The sequence below is a fragment of the Taurulus bubalis genome, assembly GCF_910589615.1.
Source record: "Taurulus bubalis genome assembly, chromosome: 11".
In the NCBI taxonomy this organism is placed as follows: domain Eukaryota; kingdom Metazoa; phylum Chordata; class Actinopteri; order Perciformes; family Cottidae; genus Taurulus; species Taurulus bubalis.
Window position 1 is genome coordinate 20,428,910 of NC_136599.1, and position 19,965 is coordinate 20,448,874.

The following is a 19,965-nucleotide window of genomic DNA, read 5'->3' on the forward strand; positions in this document are numbered from 1 at the left end:
AGACGTGCTCACAGGCTTCATGTTGATGGCACAATCTACTGCGTTGACCTGGAGTAACCCGTAATCAACGACACCTTCAGTTCCTTCATGAACATTAAACTGGACCGGTGTTTAGCAAGAATCCACGTCCTTGTTCTACCGCTGATCCATAGTCACCAAAGACTATAATAATATAATAATAGATATAGCCAGTAAATCTCAAACACATCTCAAAGTCAACCTTGGTTGAGAAATGTAAAAGGGAAAACCGTAGACAAACTCTTCTAAACTGTAGATTGGCTGTTTTAACATGTACAACCTTTTGTGAGGCTATTGGAATTATGTTTAAGAAATGTTATAAAATGAAAGCTTTATTATATGGTTTTATGAAGTTCTCAGTATCCCACATTTTGCCTCTGCACAGCCACACAACCTCATCTCGTCTGTCTCTAATTCTATTATTCACCTTTTCCTATTATTCACCTTAAGTATCCAATTCAGTCATGCGTCTCTATTTTTTGGAGCGTTTACAATGTTCTTGTTCATATTGAAAGTGTATGAACCTTTGTATTCATCTCTAATTTGTCAGTACAACCACACCTCCTGTCTGTCAGATTGCCTCCACTTGTATGTGGCAACAATGTTTAGGGAAACCGTGCACAGATTTCAGTTTAAATCATTTGAGTCTCTTGTCCTTCAGTGAAAAGGTCATGTTTGTTCTATATATATTTTCCATTTGGGTGTGTTGAGATGTACTTCTAGCGAATGTTTCAGTCTGTGTATATTTTCTTCAAATAAATGTTATATCTTTTGAACAGAAGTAAGAATTATTGGTAATTTCTTTTTTATAAAGCAAGCACACTTTCAATTATCAGTCAAAAAAACGTTTATATGCAAGTTGAAACACATTTGTAATGTAAGTCCTCTTAACTTAGGCATGTATAGGCTATAGACATGGTAAAGTTATTTTAACTTGTAACTGTGTGTTACATAAAAGCTCAAATGTGCGTTTGTTTGACTAGCTAAGGAAAGTTTTCTTGAACTGATAATGTAAAAATATATCTTCTCATCTTGGCCCTTTGACCCCTTCTGTACCATTCAATGCAGGATTTAAGTGTGACAAATCAATCAACGAGGTAGGTCAATTATATGGGTGTTTATTAAAAATAAACCAACTGTCTCTTTATTTTTTAATTATCATAATTTATTGCCTCGTGATCAACACATGCTGTTCGATGTAGGAATGTTTGGTTCTAAAATGCCACAAATATAACAAGTAAATACATGATGTATACAACTATGCTACAAAGTAACATTAAATATCAGAGGAAATAAACGTCATTAAATACATCTGTATCAATAACCTAGTTAATTAACAAAGACACAAGTAAATGTAACTTAATGTACACATGTATACTGCCATCTGCTAGTAGAAAGGTGAACCTGCTCTGTGTTCACTCAAGAAACGGCACAATGAGGTGGAAATATAGATATGATGCTTACAGCAACAACTCTACACACACAAATGAGTTTGATTTAACTATATAACGAACTGTGTTGCATTAAACAATGCAACGATTAATTGAACAGTTGATTCATGCTGTGTACATAATATATACATGGATATTAAACTACCTGTAGTCACTACTGTTGCTAACATATCCAGGTGTATGTATTTATATTGATTAATTAATGTTCTTCTAACGCTACCTTTCTACGTGTTTGCATCATAGAAGACTGTAAATAAGAATATTTTGTACATGTTTTTATTTTGACATGAAAAGAACCGGCTCGTATTCCGAGTTTGGTTTTCTCGTATTTTTGTTTTTGGATTCAGACGGCAGAAACGAAAAACGGAAGTGGTTTTCCGTTTTTCGTCCTTCTACCTACCGACACCTCACTACATATAAGGAGAGGACAATGGAGATTTTATCCAACTTGTATTTTAATTAAAAAAACGAAATGAGTTTCCTCCGTAGGGTGGCCGGGCTACTGTTTATATTTAAGGGTTTAAGATCTACGTGTAGAAAAAAAGTGTATCCTCCAGTTAATTATGATCTATATAGTTATGCGGTTATAATCACTGTCAAACAGAGAGAGGTGTGTACATTATACATATTATTGCATATAGGTGTAATATTATGAAGTCAAATGTAGTAGTAGCAAAACAATATTCAGTATAGTACAGCAGTATTGCATATTGTAAGTATTACGTCTACAAAATACTATATATATATATATATATATATATATATATATACACACACACACACACACACACACACACACACACACACACACAATATTCTAACTTAAAACTCATCAAAACTCTGCTCTGGATAAATTAAAGGATCTTCACAGGAGCATCCTCCTTGGTGACATCTCTTGGAAGATTTGTATTACTTCACTGTTTACTTCACAAACGTTGGAAAGATGAGCTGGCCAGTATTCTTCTCCACAATGGCAAGGATTTCTTGCCGGTTTTTGGAGGAAAGCTGGAGTGGAACACCTTTACCTCTGTCTTCAGCTGGTCCTCATTTTCCTCATAGAAGTCACAGAACATGGACAGCTTTCTATGCCTCTGGGTTTGGGGTGCTTATCCAGTTGGCACACACTGTTAGAGAGTGGAAGGACTGTATGATTGTGCCAGTTGGAGTTCCAGTGATGCTCCCATGGAAACTCCTGTTGAGCTCTGTAATCAAGGTATTCATAAATGTTTATAATACGGGTAGATCAAATCAAGCATTCTGATTGGTTGAGAGTGAGTCACGAGGTGTAGTTTATTCAGCCATGAAGTACTGTACAGCCTGTTTACATTTAGAGCGTTCCATATCAGTGCGCACTTAAAAACAACAGGTAGATTTAAATTGCGCGACCGTTAGTTGTCATTTCAAGCTTGACAGTTACCAAACATGTTCGTGTAAACTTTGATATTATAACGTCCGCAGTAACGACCCGCAGACGTTGGTTTCCTTAACTTGCAGGTGTATTGCTTGAGTGTTCACAGTATTGCAACGGGGCTCTTCGCTAACAGTAACGTTAGCTCAAACGGAACAGCTAACAAGCTCACTTAGCATCCCCCACACTAGCATACTAGTTAGGCCCTCCGCTGACAACTCCCTAGAACAGTACATTATTGCACGACACAGTACTGCCTCTCGTACCTTATTGCTTAAGTAGTACACATCCTTCCTGTAGTATGACTCCACAGAGTCAATCTCATAACTCACTTGCGATGCAGTTGTGCTGTGCTGTGATAACACACTGGCACTTTCCGTGTCCTCTCCTGACCTGGCACAACAGTAGGTAAAGGAATGTTGAGAGCCTCTGCCTTCTCTGACGCACCTTGAGATATATCGGCAAACTTCTCCTCAGACTTCAATGTTGGACCATTCCACAGCCTACAAGCTAATTCATGGTGTAATTCACATAATAAGGCTTTCTTCTTGCAGAGCGTTTGGTGCAAGAGCAGTGACTTCAAATGCTGGGGTGGAGATTTCAATGCAGATGATGAATGCGAAGGTAATCACATTTTTGTAAATTGTTTCTAGCTGTGAATTCTCGTGACATTTTAAACATGAATTCAATATACTTTCCAAATTGTCTAAACGGCATTTATACAACAACACAAATAAGATGCCTGCCTTAATATTTCTAAAGAGGTGCAATACTACTCTGTGGCATGATGGGAAGGCACCGAAAATACAATTAAGAAAACTTGGGGAGCGATCGAGGAGTCATTTTTTTATCAGACTCTTTACTTTTGATCATATTTATGCAGAAAATAAATAATAAATATGATCATTATTATTATTATTTTTTAAAGGCAAGGAGTTGCAGATTCTTTAGAGATCAAGGACAATAGGGTCTGGTATTCATATCAAGGTCATATGAGCTGTAGAACACAGAGTCGGGTTGAATGAGCTGTGCTGTAAAAATGCAGTAAAATGCAGTATTTGTGCCATCCTGCAGAAACGCAACATTTCGCACAATCACTTAGATATTATATTTATCTGAATCTTTCATCTTTTTTTTTTTTACAGATCCATCTACCATTCCAAAAGAGTCTGCATAAACATGCTGTAACCACAATAAGATCACAATAAACATGTATTAAATAAAATATGTTCAATCAGCAGCATGTGGCTTGTCGTGGGTTTGGGATTGAGTTTTATTGTTTTGCTATTGTGCGAATGATTATTAACCAAAATCTACAGAAATGTGGACGAGCAAAGCTCCACTGCAGTGACTCTTAGTGAGCGATGTTTTCGGGGTCATCAACGAAGTCCAGAGACAAAAAGAAAATAACAATAGAGGGTGTGGACTGTTCCAAGAAGTCATTACAAAATTAAGTTGTGTGCCAGTCTGCAGAGAGAACTAAATGTCTTAAAGACAAAGAGCTCTCCTTCAAGAAAGAATTTTACAAATGTGGAAGAGACGACTAGAGATTTCTCAGAAATGTGAACGAGGCTTGTCAAACCCAACAATTGCCTTTAATGATTTAATTGCATGTTCACTTTTCAGATATACGCTGGTTGCGCAAGATCAAGCTATTGTTTTGAGGCAAAGACACTCATTGACCTGGCATTATAAATACAGGTGTATCTGTTCTTGCAATCATTAATTATGTATTATGTTACATCAAGTGTATAGACGCCAGTTGCGCAAGATCAAGCTATTGTTTTGAGGGGAAGACACCTCTTGGACATGGCAGTATAAATACTGGGCCCTGTTTCTCGTACCTGGCTAAACAAAGTCAAGCAAATGTCCTAATTTCCAGTATAAATTAGCGAGATGATTGACATCAGGCTATCTGGGTTTCTTCACGGCTGATCCGCGCTGAAACGTCTCGTTAATTCTAGCCAGACGTCAGTCATCTGGATAAATGCGCGCGCCCGCTCCTCTTCAGAAGGGATAATAATGGAGCACTGACACCACGATGTTTTAACAGTACAATGGCAAATAAACTCAGAGGAACCTCTTTTTATTTCTCTAATGAGAAGCAGGAGATGATCATGAAGGCATATGAGGAAGTCAGTACCGTAATCATTCACAGCAAACGCGTTGCAAATATTCCAACGTTTTTGCAACATTGTTGCCGTGAACGCAGCTTTAACACCTGCCCCGCTGCGAGACATAAGCGTCGCAAATATATCAGACAAGTTAAATGCGTCAGTGTTGAGAAAATGTATCGGCTAATTTGAAGTGCTTCATCACCCAAATCAATCAGATTATATTTACGAATAAATATATACTTATGAGGATATATGTACTGTATGCGCGTATGAATCATGTACTATATGTATATACATGTATGTGTAGATTACCATATAACTAGGAGTTTGAATATGTGTATGGGCGGATCAGTATGTATGTATTATTCATAATCAGAAATTCAATCAATTGAAGCAGTGAAAATAAATTATGTGTGATTCTCTGTATTCTCATCACGATCACCTTAATCATGTTCTACAATAATGATATGCATGGTGTACTAATAGCACTGTCATATAATTATGAGTGCTTTCAACACATCCATAAGTTTCTTAAGAGCTAAATAAACTTAAGAACAGCGGCATGCAGCGGCTGATAGTCTGTGTCTGAGACGGCGATCAGCTGCGCCTGTGGTGATCAATGTCTGCGGCTCCAGAAGCTGTCGTAAACAAAGTATTTCTTGCCGGCAAAATCTATATCGCCGCGTACAGGAAGTCATGATGATGTAAAGGATGGATCCTGGCGATCTGAAAGAACTCTCTCCCTATAAAACTAATATAACTAATATCGCTCCTTCATCAATGAGGAAGGGAGCTGCCTTTTTTTGTCCGTGGGAGTGTCCATCTTATCCAGTGAAGTTCAGTAAGCCTGCCCGGGAGCAGGTTTAAATTTTTGGATGTGTTGCTATGGTGATTTATCTAAGCTTGCTTCGAGAAACCGAGAAAGCCTGACCTACGTCATCTTATCCTGACAATTAGCCCGCTAACTCAGTAAGCCAGGTACGAGAAACAGGGCCCGGGTGTGTCTGTTCCGGCAATCATCACAGTTCACCTCAGCCTGGATCTTCTACAATCATGCTCAGCTTCAGACTCAGCACCACACTGCGTGAGTACACAATTGACTGGCAACTAGAACAATTATTATGTGATTATTCATGTATAGGTAGAAATTAAGACATCCGCTGTGTGGCCGAAGATGCTAATAGCTTTTAATGCTTGAGTGGAGTTTTAGGGTGCTGGATGGTAGCAGCTGGAGGAAGGTCGGCCCACCACATAATCAGTATTGCTACTCCATGAGAAATGCACTTTTTTTTGTCAGGCAACATTCTGCCGTCCCGCGGGCGTCTTTTACTGTACAGTATATTGTTCACTGTGCCTCTATTTATAGTTCGGTACGAGTTCAAGATCAGACCACCACAGCAGCTACAAACGAGACTTTTGTCAGACAACAACAAACAAACAAACGATAGCAAAATCCAGGCAACTCACGGATGACGACTCATATTGATCCATAAATCCATAACATGCCAACAACAACGGCGTTGTTACGTCGTAAAGGTCCAATAAAAAAAAATCCAAAAGCAGGAGGCGTTGACAAAAAACTGCAATCAAGTCGGACAGTTGTCAGCTGCCTTCAAAGCATACACAGGAAGTCACAGAAAAAATGACGTACATTAAACACCACAGGTCCCCGGCCCGCGACGCCCCGCATTTTGGGTTATCTCAGAAGTAAACATCAGAACAAACAGATTCAGTCATCGACACAGATTGATTTATACCGGCGGAATGCGTCTTATTTATTTATTTATTTATTATTTACGTCGGTATGTGTGTGTGTGTGTGTGTGTGTGTGTGTGTGTGTGTGTGTGTGTGTGTGTGTGTGTGTGTGTGTGTGTGTGTGTGTGTGTGTGTGTGCAGAGCTGCTAACTTTTCAAAAACCTTGGAGTGAGATTTTGTCGTGGGTGACCAAAATTTAGCCGCGCACGCAGCCACACACATTGGTGGCTCAAATATCAGGAAATTTGAATTAATTTGGCGTTGTACCCATGTTGTACCCTGCATTTTGGTGGTTTGTGGGGCCTAAAATCGTTGATAGGGGCGGCCTACTGGAGATGGACAACATTGGTTACATTCTGTGAAGCAAAGACATAGCTGATGGTCCACCCCCAGGACATTTTGGTTTAAGTAGATGTTATTTCATGCATTCTAGCGGATTTTTGGATGGTATGCTAAAGATGTAGCCTGGTACCAGCCGAACTTAGCCCCACCCACAACATTTGAGGTCTGGAAGTTCGGTCTGGCACTGCTCCGTTGGGGAGAAATGATCCAAAATCAAAAATTGTTCGGACTAATCAAATTGTCAGGGCGGTCTTTATACGATGATGGACAGATGACAGTAACGTAATCAACCACGTCACCAAAGAGCGCTTGGGAACCACACGTCATTAACATACCTTAGTCCAGGGGTGGGCAATTCATTTTCCCAAAGGGCCACATGAGAAATTTGGACCGTTGTGGAGGGCCGAACCAATAGTCTGAATTTAATTCAATTAACTCAATATGAATGTTGTTACTTTATTAAAAAAATGTAAATTATATTGTTTTGAGCTGCTACTGGTACAAAATATTCTTATTTACTGTCTTCTATGATGCAAACACGTAGAAAGGTAACGTTAGAAGAACATTAATTAATCAATATAAATAAATAAACCTGGATATGTTAGCAACAGTAGTGACTACAGGCAGTTTAATATGCATGTATATATTACGTACACAGCACGAATCAACTTTTCAATTAATCGTTGCATTGTTTAATGCAACACAGTTCGTTATATAGTTAAATCAAACTTATTTGTGTGTGTAGAGTTGTTGCTGTAAGCATCATATCTATATTTCCACCTCATTGTGCCGTTTCTTGAGTGAACACAGAGCAGAGCCTCTGAGGAGACCAGAGTGCAGGTTCGCCTTTCTACCAGTAGATGGCAGTATACGTTTATTTCATGTATTTACTTTTTATATTTGTGTCATTTTAGAACCAAACATTCCTACATGGAAGAGTGAGCATGTGTTGATCACGATGCAATAAATAATGACAGCTGAAAAATAAAGAGACAGTTGGTTTATTCTTATTAAACGGACCCAGTCGCCGGCCAAAAGAAATAACATGCAAACAGGATGCAAGACTAAGATGACCGTAACACCTCGAATATTACACCATCGAAAGAAAGAAAAACGGCGGGGAGCTTGTCTGTGGGTGGAGGTGGAAGTGAGCAGATCATTGAGAAACATGATGAAAATTCAATTACATTGTGTTTTAAGCCTTTATAACATATAATAATGATAAATTCTTGCCAGATTTTGAAAGTTATTTCTCCTGAAAAAGGAGCAAAACAATTTTGCCAAAAGGACATTTTTTTTCCATATTTATTGATAAATAAGACAAAAAGGACCAGGCGGACTGTCATCATTACAGATCTAAAAGGGTTGCAGCCTTCAGTGGACCTCTCTTGCACCAGCTGTGCTTCACATTTGACCTTCATTACTACATCATCACTGTTACTGTCATCATCATCAACATGTAACCTGTCATATTCATTGTATGTGTACACACTTAAAGCTGATTCTGATTCTATAAATAACAATATATTAATTGAGGTAGTTTGCTGTTCCTGTAAAACTGAGCAACAGGGCCATTGGGTTCCCCAGGTTACATGTCGGTCACTAACACATTTACATCATCAGGTCATGACCTTGTGTAGCTCAGAGCAGTAGCTCTTGACCTTGTGTAGCTCAGAGCAGTAGCTCATGACCTTGTGTAGCTCAGAGCAGTAGCTCATGACCTTGTGTAGCTCAGAGCAGTAGCTCATGACCTTGTGTAGCTCAGAGCAGTAGCTCATGACCTTGTGTAGCTCAGAGCAGTAGCTCATGACCTTGTGTAGCTCAGAGCAGTAGCTCATGACCTTGTGTAGCTCAGAGCAGTAGCTCATGGCCTTGTGTAGCTCAGAGCAGTAGCTCATGACCTTGTGTAGCTCAGAGCAGTAGCTCATGACCTTGTGTAGCTCAGAGCAGTAGCTCTTGACCTTGTGTAGATCAGAGCAGTAGCTCTTGACCTTGTGTAGCTCAGAGCAGTAGCTCTTGACCTTGTGTAGATCAGAGCAGTAGCTCTTGACCTTGTGTAGCTCAGAGCAGCAGGTCATGACCTTGTTTAGCTCAAAGCAGCAGTTCACATGTACTTATATCTGATCCAATGACATCTGCACACTTCTAGATTAGCAAAGGACACTTTTTGGTAATTTCTAATTCTGTATATCAAGCACAAGTTAAATACTCCCCTAAAAGCGTGAGGAACCTTCAGAATTAGTGGTGGCATTGTGATTACATTCCTGTATTTTACTTGTATAGCTGTATCTCAATTCTTCTGATTCTTCTGTCTGCAGTTAATCTGCTCACATGATTTACATCATCAAAGTTTTGACTTACAAGAGCTGTTCCAAATCACAGCACTCATCTGTCCACAAATGATTGTCATCAGGAAAGTGTCCATGGTCGGAGCGAGGACTGACTCCATTCTCAGTTTGAGTAGATTTCCTTTTCTATAAACTGTCACACGTCATAAAAACTATTGTTGAGGTATTTGCCTTAGAAGGCAGATTTAAAGGTCTTTTGAGGTATATTAACTTTTTACATTTTGTCTTTTCTTTTACTTATTTTGACTTTATCGATTTCTATAAACCTTTGTTTTTCTTATTGCATAAAATAAATAAAACTGGTCTGTGTTTTGTACATTCTGACCAAGGTCCAGTCTTGCTCATCTCAGAGTACCTTTATAGTCTCGTAAAGGTGAGATAGAGAGATCTTCCCCTGGAGAGGCTGACAGTTCTATTGTGTACTCTGGCTTTATGTGACCTTTGACCTTTTGTGATGATAGGTCAAATTAATCAAATTTACAACAAAAGAGGAAACTAATATTGTATTTCAAGATGATGTCTCTCTGTCACTAGAGATAAATTAATTTGTTTTTTTCTGTTTACAGATGTCATCAATAATGTCCAGTACGTGATGTGGAAATGTAAGTTTTGCGCATTCTCCTCTAATGGTCCTGAAGAATAATCCAGCGTTATAAACAGCATCATGGACATCATCGGTGGTGTTTAGGCCTTGTCTGTACTCAAGTTAGCATCATACCTTTGGTATTGCATTCATCTCTCTTGTCTTTTTTTGTAGGATACAAACCAGAACCAAAGAACAGCTGTCCTGCTTGGTCTTCATGCTACTATCTTTCAGAAGATACCTCTGACATAATCCGGATGTGTGATGTAAAACACTGTATTTACACATTTACTACACTCAATTGTTGTAATGCGATTGTTGTGCACTTAGACACAGGAGATCCAGGTGTGTATGGATTTTAAGAATTGCTTTACTGACAGCACTGAAAGTACAGAAACACACTCTGATCAGCCACACACTGAATACTGCAGACTATTTTAGTCCACTACTGAATCAAACATTTTCTTATACATACACATATCAGCTTACATTATCACTCTAACAACTTAATTCATACTAGCGACATTCTACACATTCACACAACTGTCATTCTCACAGGCTACAGGTGGTACTACGGTGTTTCCCGGTCACTAGCTAGCTAAGCTAAGAGATTCATTATATCCCGACACGTCATGACATTCAACTTCCAAACTGACATACATTCATATTTGCCTTCCTAACAGTTATGCCCATGTGTCGCTACTTTTATACCATTTCATCACTTTCACCCACCTGAAAGTACAGAAACACACTCTGATCAGCCCCACACTGCATACTGCAGACTATTCTAGTCCACTACTGACTTTTTCCCTCGCTTTCTTACCAAAGGACCCCTGAGCTGATCCATGTGCCTGCCTGAACTTTAATCCTCGTAACCTCTCAAATCATTCAAACCTCCTTTGGAGATAAACAAACAGATGCTAGGCGAACAAACAAAACATTTAATAATCAATAAAAATAATAAACAAATGAGAACATGGGGGACGGGTCCATGTCCAGTTCTTATTATCAGAGTAATGTTAATGTGGGCCCCACACGACAATGTAACACGTTTTGTGATTATTAGCTTTATTACCCATAGCCACGCTCATTTTTATAGAGATTTTGTATAATTGCAAAATACCTTTTCAGTGGAGTCTCCTTAACCTTTTTTGTTTTAGGGATTTTGAACGAGGACTCTCTAAACATTAAACTAGTACTATTTTGGAGATGTCAGTTAAGATGTGAATGTCTTTCTGTGTCTTCAGGTTCATGGAGAAACCCTGGATGAATGCAGGTTGGACTGTTGATGGGACACGAAGGCGTTCTGCATGATTCACTTCCTTTGGAAGTCTTAGATGTGCCGAGGCAGCAGAGAAGATCTTCCAGCGTGAGCTCAGAGACGTGCTCACAGGCTTCATGTTGATGGCACAATCTACTGCGTTGACCTGGAGTAACCCGTAATCAACGACACCTTCAGTTCCTTCATGAACATTAAACTGGACCGGTGTTTAGCAAGAATCCATGTGCTCAGAAGCAAACTGCTCAGATAAATGGTAAATGTGCTGTACTTGTGTTTCTCTCTTCTAGTCTTCCGACCACTCAGCTGGGGATTGAACCGCCGATCCTCTGATTGAAGGACGTCCCTGTTCTACCGCTGATCCACAGTCACCAAAGACTATAATAATATAATAATAGATATAGCCAGTAAATCTCAAACACATCTCAATGTCAACCTTGGTTGAGAAATGTAAAAGGGAAAACCGTAGACAAACTCTTCTAAACTGTAGATTGGTTGTTTTAACATGTACAACCTTTTGTGAGGCTATTGGAATTATGTTTAAGAAATGTTAAAAAAATGAAAGCTTTATTATATGGTTTTATGAAGTTCTCAGTATCCCACATTTTGCCTCTGCACAGCCACACAACCTCATCTCGTCTGTCTCTAATTCTATTATTCACCTTTTCCTATTATTCACCTTAAGTATCCAATTCAGTCATGCGTCTCTATTTTTTGGAGCGTTTACAATGTTCTTGTTCATATTGAAAATGTATGAATCTTTGTATTCATCTCTAATTTGTCAGAGTACAACCACACCTCCTGTCTGTCAGATTGCCTCCACTTGTATGTGGCAACAATGTTTAGGGAAACCGTGCACAGATTTCAGTTTAAATCATTTGAGTCTCTTGTCCTTCAGTGAAAAGGTCATGTTTGTTCTATATATATTTTCCATTTGGGTGTGTTGAGATGTACTTGTAGCGAATGTTTCAGTCTGTGTATATTTTCTTCAAATAAATGTTATATCTTTTGAACAGAAGTAAGAATTATTGGTAATTTCTTTTTTATAAAGCAAGCACACTTTCAATTATCAGTCAAAATAACATTTATATGCAAGTTGAAACACATTTGTAATGTAAGTCCTCTTAACTTGAAATGGTAAGTTGTTTACATGGTAAAGTTATTTTAACTTGTAACTGTGTGTTACATAAAAGCTCAAATGTGCGTTTGTTTGATTAGCTAAGGACAGTTTTCTTGAACTGATGATGTAAAAATATATCTTCTCATTTTGGCCCTTTGACCCCTTCTGTACCATTCAATGCAGGATTTAAGTGTGATAAATCAATCAACGAGGTAGGTCAGTTATATGGGTGTTTATTCAAAATAAACCAACTGTCTCTTTATTTTTTAATTATCATAATTTATTGCCTCGTGATCAACACATGCTGTTCGATGTAGGAATGTTTGGTTCTAAAATGCCACAAATATAACAAGTAAATACATGATGTATACAACTATGCTACAAAGTAACATTAAATATCAGAGGAAATAAACGTCATTAAATACATCTGTATCAATAACCTAGTTAATTAACAAAGACACAAGTAAATGTAACTTAATGTACACATGTATACTGCCATCTGCTAGTAGAAAGGTGAACCTGCTCTGTGTTCACTCAAGAAACGGCACAATGAGGTGGAAATATAGATATGATGCTTACAGCAACAACTCTACACACACAAATGAGTTTGATTTAACTATATAACGAACTGTGTTGCATTAAACAATGCAACGATTAATTGAACAGTTGATTCATGCTGTGTACATAATATATACATGGATATTAAACTGCCTGTAGTCACTACTGTTGCTAACATATTCAGGTTTATGTATTTATATTGATTAATTAATGTTCTTCTAACGTTACCTTTCTACGTGTTTGCATCAAAGAAGACTGTAAATAAGAATATTTTGTACATGTTTTTATTTTGACATGAAAAGAACCGGCTCGTATTCCGAGTTTGGTTTTCTCGTATTTTCGTTTTTGGATTCAGACGGCAGAAACGAAAAACGGAAGTGGTTTTCCGTTTTTCGTCCTTCTACCTACCGACACCTCACTACATATAAGGAGAGGACAATGGAGATTTTATCCAACTTGTATTTTAATTAAAAAAACGAAATGAGTTTCCTCCGTAGGGTGGCCGGGCTACTGTTTATATTTAAGGGTTTAAGATCTACGTGGAGAAAAAAAGTGTATCCTCCAGTTAATTATGATCTATATAGTTATGCGGTTATAATCACTGTCAAACAGAGAGAGGTGTGCATGTTCAGGTTTACCTGGTGGAAACATTATTCCAGTGATTATCTTAGACCAACAGTGACGTCTCCTCAAAGTAAAGTGGTATAACAGTATGACATAATATGGTCAAATAAAAATAAAATAAAAAGGCTGGTACATTATACATATTATTGCATATAGGTGTAATATTATGAAGTCAAATGTAGTAGTAGCAAAACAATATTCAGTATAGTACAGCAGTATTGCATATTGTAAGTATTACGTCTACAAAATACTATATATATATATATATATATATATACACACACACACACACACACACACACACACACACACACACACACACACACACACACACACACACACACACAATATTCTAACTTAAAACTCATCAAAACTCTGCTCTGGATAAATTAAAGGATCTTCACAGGAGCATCCTCCTTGGTGACATCTCTTGGAAGATTTGTATTACTTCACTGTTTACTTCACAAACGTTGGAAAGATGAGCTGGCCAGTATTCTTCTCCACAATGGCAAGGATTTCTTGCCGGTTTTTGGAGGAAAGCTGGAGTGGAACACCTTTACCTCTGTCTTCAGCTGGTCCTCATTTTCCTCATAGAAGTCACAGAACATGGACAGCTTTCTATGCCTCTGGGTTTGGGGTGCTTATCCAGTTGGCACACACTGTTAGAGAGTGGAAGGACTGTATGATTGTGCCAGTTGGAGTTCCAGTGATGCTCCCATGGAAACTCCTGTTGAGCTCTGTAATCAAGGTATTCATAAATGTTTATAATACGGGTAGATCAAATCAAGCATTCTGATTGGTTGAGAGTGAGTCACGAGGTGTAGTTTATTCAGCCATAAAGTACTGTACAGCCTGTTTACATTTAGAGCGTTCCATATCAGTGCGCACTTAAAAACAACAGGTAGATTTAAATTGCGCGACCGTTAGTTGTCATTTCAAGCTTGACAGTTACCAAACATGTTCGTGTAAACTTTGATATTATAACGTCCGTAGTAACGACCCGCAGACGTTGGTTTCCTTAACTTGCAGGTGTATTGCTTGAGTGTTCACAGTATTGCAACGGGGCTCTTCGCTAACAGTAACGTTAGCTCAAACGGAACAGCTAACAAGCTCACTTAGCATCCCCCACACTAGCATACTAGTTAGGCCCTCCGCTGACAACTCCCTAGAACAGTACATTATTGCACGACACAGTACTGCCTCTCGTACCTTATTGCTTAAGTAGTACACATCCTTCCTGTAGTATGACTCCACAGAGTCAATCTCATAACTCACTTGCGATGCAGTTGTGCTGTGCTGTGATAACACACTGGCACTTTCCGTGTCCTCTCCTGACCTGGCACAACAGTAGGTAAAGGAATGTTGAGAGCCTCTGCCTTCTCTGACGCACCTTGAGATATATCGGCAAACTTCTCCTCAGACTTCAATGTTGGACCATTCCACAGCCTACAAGCTAATTCATGGTGTAATTCACATAATAAGGCTTTCTTCTTGCAGAGCGTTTGGTGCAAGAGCAGTGACTTCAAATGCTGGGGTGGAGATTTCAATGCAGATGATGAATGCGAAGGTAATCACATTTTTGTAAATTGTTTCTAGCTGTGAATTCTCGTGACATTTTAAACATGAATTCAATATACTTTCCAAATTGTCTAAACGGCATTTATACAACAAAACAAATAAGATGCCTGCCTTAATATTTCTAAAGAGGTGCAATATTACTCTGTGGCATGATGGGAAGGCACCGAAAATACAATTAAGAAAACTTGGGGAGCGATCGAGGAGTCATTTTTTTATCAGACTCTTGACTTTTGATCATATTTATGCAGAAAATAAATAATAAATATGATCATTATTATTATTATTTTTTAAAGGCAAGGAGTTGCAGAATTCTTTAGAGATCAAGGACAATAGGGTCTGGTATTCATATCAAGGTCATATGAGCTGTAGAACACCGAGTCGGGTTGAATGAGCTGTGCTGTAAAAATGCAGTAAAATGAGTAAAATGCAGTATTTGTGCCATCCTGCAGAAACGCAACATTTCGCACAATCACTTAGATATTATATTTATCTGAATCTTTCATCTTTTTTTTTTTTTACAGATCCATCTACCATTCCAAAAGAGTCTGCATAAACATGCTGTAACCACAATAAGATCACAATAAACATGTATTAAATAAAATATGTTCAATCAGCAGCATGTGGCTTGTCGTGGGTTTGGGATTCAGTTTTATTGTTTTGCTATTGTGCGAATGATTATTAACCAAAATCTACAGAAATGTGGACGAGCAAAGCTCCACTGCAGTGACTCTCAGTGAGCGATGTTTTCGGGGTCATCAACGAAGTCCAGAGACAAAAAGAAAATAACAATAGAGGGTGTGGACTGTTCCAAGAAGTCATTACAAAATTAAGTTGTGTGCCAGTCTGCAGAGAGAACTAAATGTCTTAAAGACAAAGAGCTCTCCTTCAAGAAAGAATTTTACAAATGTGGAAGAGACGACTAGAGATTTCTCAGAAATGTGAACGAGGCTTGTCAAACCCAACAATTGCCTTTAATGATTTAATTGCATGTTCACTTTTCAGATATACGCTGGTTGCGCAAGATCAAGCTATTGTTTTGAGGCAAAGACACTCATTGACCTGGCATTATAAATACAGGTGTATCTGTTCTTGCAATCATTAATTATGTATTATGTTCCATCAAGTGTATAGACGCCAGTTGCGCAAGATCAAGCTATTGTTTTGAGGGGAAGACACCTCTTGGACATGGCAGTATAAATACTGGGCCCTGTTTCTCGTACCTGGCTAAACAAAGTCAAGCAAATGTCCTAATTTCCAGTATAAATTAGCGAGATGACTGACATCAGGCTATCTGGGTTTCTTCACGGCTGATCCGCGCTGAAACGTCTCGTTAATTCTAGCCAGACGTCAGTCATCTGGATAAATGCGCGCGCCCGCTCCTCTTCAGAAGGGATAATAATGGAGCACTGACACCACGATGTTTTAACAGTACGATGGCAAATAAACTCAGAGGAACCTCTTTTTATTTCTCTACTGAGAAGCAGGAGATGATCATGAAGGCATATGAGGAAGTCAGTACCGTAGTCATTCACAGCAAACGCGTTGCGAATATTCCAACGTTTTTGCAACGTTGTTGCCGTGAACGCAGCTTTAACACCTGCCCCGCTGCGAGACATAAGCGTCGCAAATATATCAGACAAGTTAAATGCGTCAGTGTTGGAAAAATGTATCGGCTAATTTGAAGTGCTTCATCACCCAAATCAATCAGATTATATTTACGAATAAATATATACTTATGAGGATATATGTACTGTATGCGCGTATGAATCATGTGCTCTATGTATATACATGTATGTGTAGATTACCATATAACTAGGAGTTTGAATATGTGTATGGGCGGATCAGTATGTATGTATTATTCATAATCAGAAATTCAATCAATTGAAGCAGTGAAAATAAATTATGTGTGATTCTCTGTATTCTCATCACGATCACCTTAATCATGTTCTACAATAATGATATGCATGGTGTACTAATAGCACTGTCATATAATTATGAGTGCTTTCAACACATCCATAAGTTTCTGAAGCGCTAAATAAACTTAAGAACAGCGGCATGCAGCGGCTGATAGTCTGTGTCTGAGACGGCGATCAGCTGCGCCTGGTGATCAATGTCCGCGGCTCGAGAAGCTCTCGTAAATAAATTATTTCTTGCCGGCAAAATCTATATCGCCGCGTACAGGAAGTCATGATTAGGTAAAGGATGGATCCTGGCGATCTGAAAGAACTCTCTCCCTATAAAACTAATATAACTAATATCGCTCCTTCATCAATGAGGAAGAAGCTGCCTTTTTTGTCCGTGGGAGTGTCCAGCTTATCCAGTGAAGTTCAGTAAGCCTACCCGGGAGCAGGTTTACATTTTTGGATGTGTTGCTATGGTGATTAATCTAAGCTTGCTTCGAGAAACCGAGAAAGCCTGACCTACGTCATCTTATCCTGACAATTAGCCCGCTAACTCAGTAAGCCAGGTACGAGAAACAGGGCCCGGGTGTGTCTGTTCCGGCAATCATCACAGTTCACCTCAGCCTGGATCTTCTACAATCATGCTCAGCTTCAGACTCAGCACCACACTGCGTGAGTACACAATTGACTGGCAACTAGAACAATTATTATGTGATTTTTCATGTATAGGTAGAAATTAAGACATCCGCTGTGTGGCCGAAGATGCTAATAGCTTTTAATACTTGAGTGGAGTTTTAGGGTGCTGGATGGTAGCAGCTGGAGGAAGGTCGGCCCACCACATAATCAGTATTGCTACTCCATGAGAAATGCACTTTTTTTTGTCAGGCAACATTCTGCCGTCCCGCGGGCGTCTTTTACTGTACAGTATATTGTTCACTGTGCCTCTATTTATAGTTCGGTACGAGTTCAAGATCAGACCACCACAGCAGCTACAAACGAGACTTTTGTCAGACAACAACAAACAAACAAACGATAGCAAAATCCAGGCAACTCACGGATGACGACTCATATTGATCCATAAATCCATAACATGCCAACAACAACGGCGTTGTTACGTCGTAAAGGTCCAATAAAAAAAAATCCAAAAGCAGGAGGCGTTGACAAAAAACTGCAATCAAGTCGGACAGTTGTCAGCTGCCTTCAAAGTATACACAGGAAGTCACAGAAAAAATGACGTACATTAAACACCACAGGTCCCCGGCCCGCGACGCCCCGCATTTTGGGTTATCTCAGAAGTAAACATCAGAACAAACAGATTCAGTCATCGACACAGATTGATTTATACCGGCGGAATGCGTCTTATTTATTTATTTATTTATTATTTACGTCGGTATGTGTGTGTGTGTGTGTGTGTGTGTGTGTGTGTGTGTGTGTGTGTGTGTGTGTGTGTGTGTGTGTGTGTGTGTGTGTGTGTGTGTGTGTGTGTGTGCAGAGCTGCTAACTTTTCAAAAACCTTGGAGTGAGATTTTGTTGTGGGTGACCAAAATTTAGCCGCGCACGCAGCCACACACATTGGTGGCTCAAATATCAGGAAATTTGAATTAATTTGGCGTTGTACCCATGTTGTACCCTGCATTTTGGTGGTTTGTGGGGCCTAAAATCGTTGATAGGGGCGGCCTACTGGAGATGGACAACATTGGTTACATTCTGTGAAGCAAAGACATAGCTGATGGTCCACCCCCAGGACATTTTGGTTTAAGTAGATGTTATTTCATGCATTCTAGCGGATTTTTGGATGGTATGCTAAAGATGTAGCCTGGTACCAGCCGAACTTAGCCCCACCCACAACATTTGAGGTCTGGAAGTTCGGTCTGGCACTGCTCCGTTGGGGAGAAATGATCCAAAATCAAAAATTGTTCGGACTAATCAAATTGTCAGGGCGGTCTTTATACGATGATGGACAGATGACAGTAACGTAATCAACCACGTCACCAAAGAGCGCTTGGGAACCACACGTCATTAACATATCTTAGTCCAGGGGTGGGCAATTCATTTTCCCAAAGGGCCACATGAGAAATTTGGACCGTTGTGGAGGGCCGAACCAATAGTCTGAATTTAATTCAATTAACTCAATATGAATGTTGTTACTTTATTAAAAAAATGTAAATTATATTGTTTTGAGCTGCTACTGGTACAAAATATTCTTATTTACTGTCTTCTATGATGCAAACACGTAGAAAGGTAACGTTAGAAGAACATTAATTAATCAATATAAATAAATAAACCTGGATATGTTAGCAACAGTAGTGACTACAGGCAGTTTAATATGCATGTATATATTACGTACACAGCACGAATCAACTTTTCAATTAATCGTTGCATTGTTTAATGCAACACAGTTCGTTATATAGTTAAATCAAACTTATTTGTGTGTGTAGAGTTGTTGCTGTAAGCATCATATCTATATTTCCACCTCATTGTGCCGTTTCTTGAGTGAACACAGAGCAGAGCCTCTGAGGAGACCAGAGTGCAGGTTCGCCTTTCTACCAGTAGATGGCAGTATACGTTTATTTCATGTATTTACTTTTTATATTTGTGTCATTTTAGAACCAAACATTCCTACATGGAAGAGTGAGCATGTGTTGATCACGATGCAATAAATAATGACAGCTGAAAAATAAAGAGACAGTTGGTTTATTCTTATTAAACGGACCCAGTCGCCGGCCAAAAGAAATAACATGCAAACAGGATGCAAGACTAAGATGACCGTAACACCTCGAATATTACACCATCGAAAGAAAGAAAAACGGCGGGGAGCTTGTCTGTGGGTGGGGGTGGAAGTGAGCAGATCATTGAGAAACATGATGAAAATTCAATTACATT

General features: G+C 38.9%; 1 long non-coding RNA gene across 1 annotated transcript; it reads left to right on the plus strand.

Annotated features, from left to right (window-relative positions):
- Nucleotides 1–9,973: 9,973 nt before the first annotated feature.
- Nucleotides 9,974–12,304, plus strand: LOC306743782. Its single transcript, XR_013771090.1, has 4 exons — nt 9,974–10,041; nt 10,197–10,288; nt 11,270–11,461; nt 11,592–12,304. It is a non-coding gene; the product is annotated as an uncharacterized lncRNA (long non-coding RNA).
- The last annotated feature ends 7,661 nt before the right edge of the window (nt 12,305–19,965 follow it).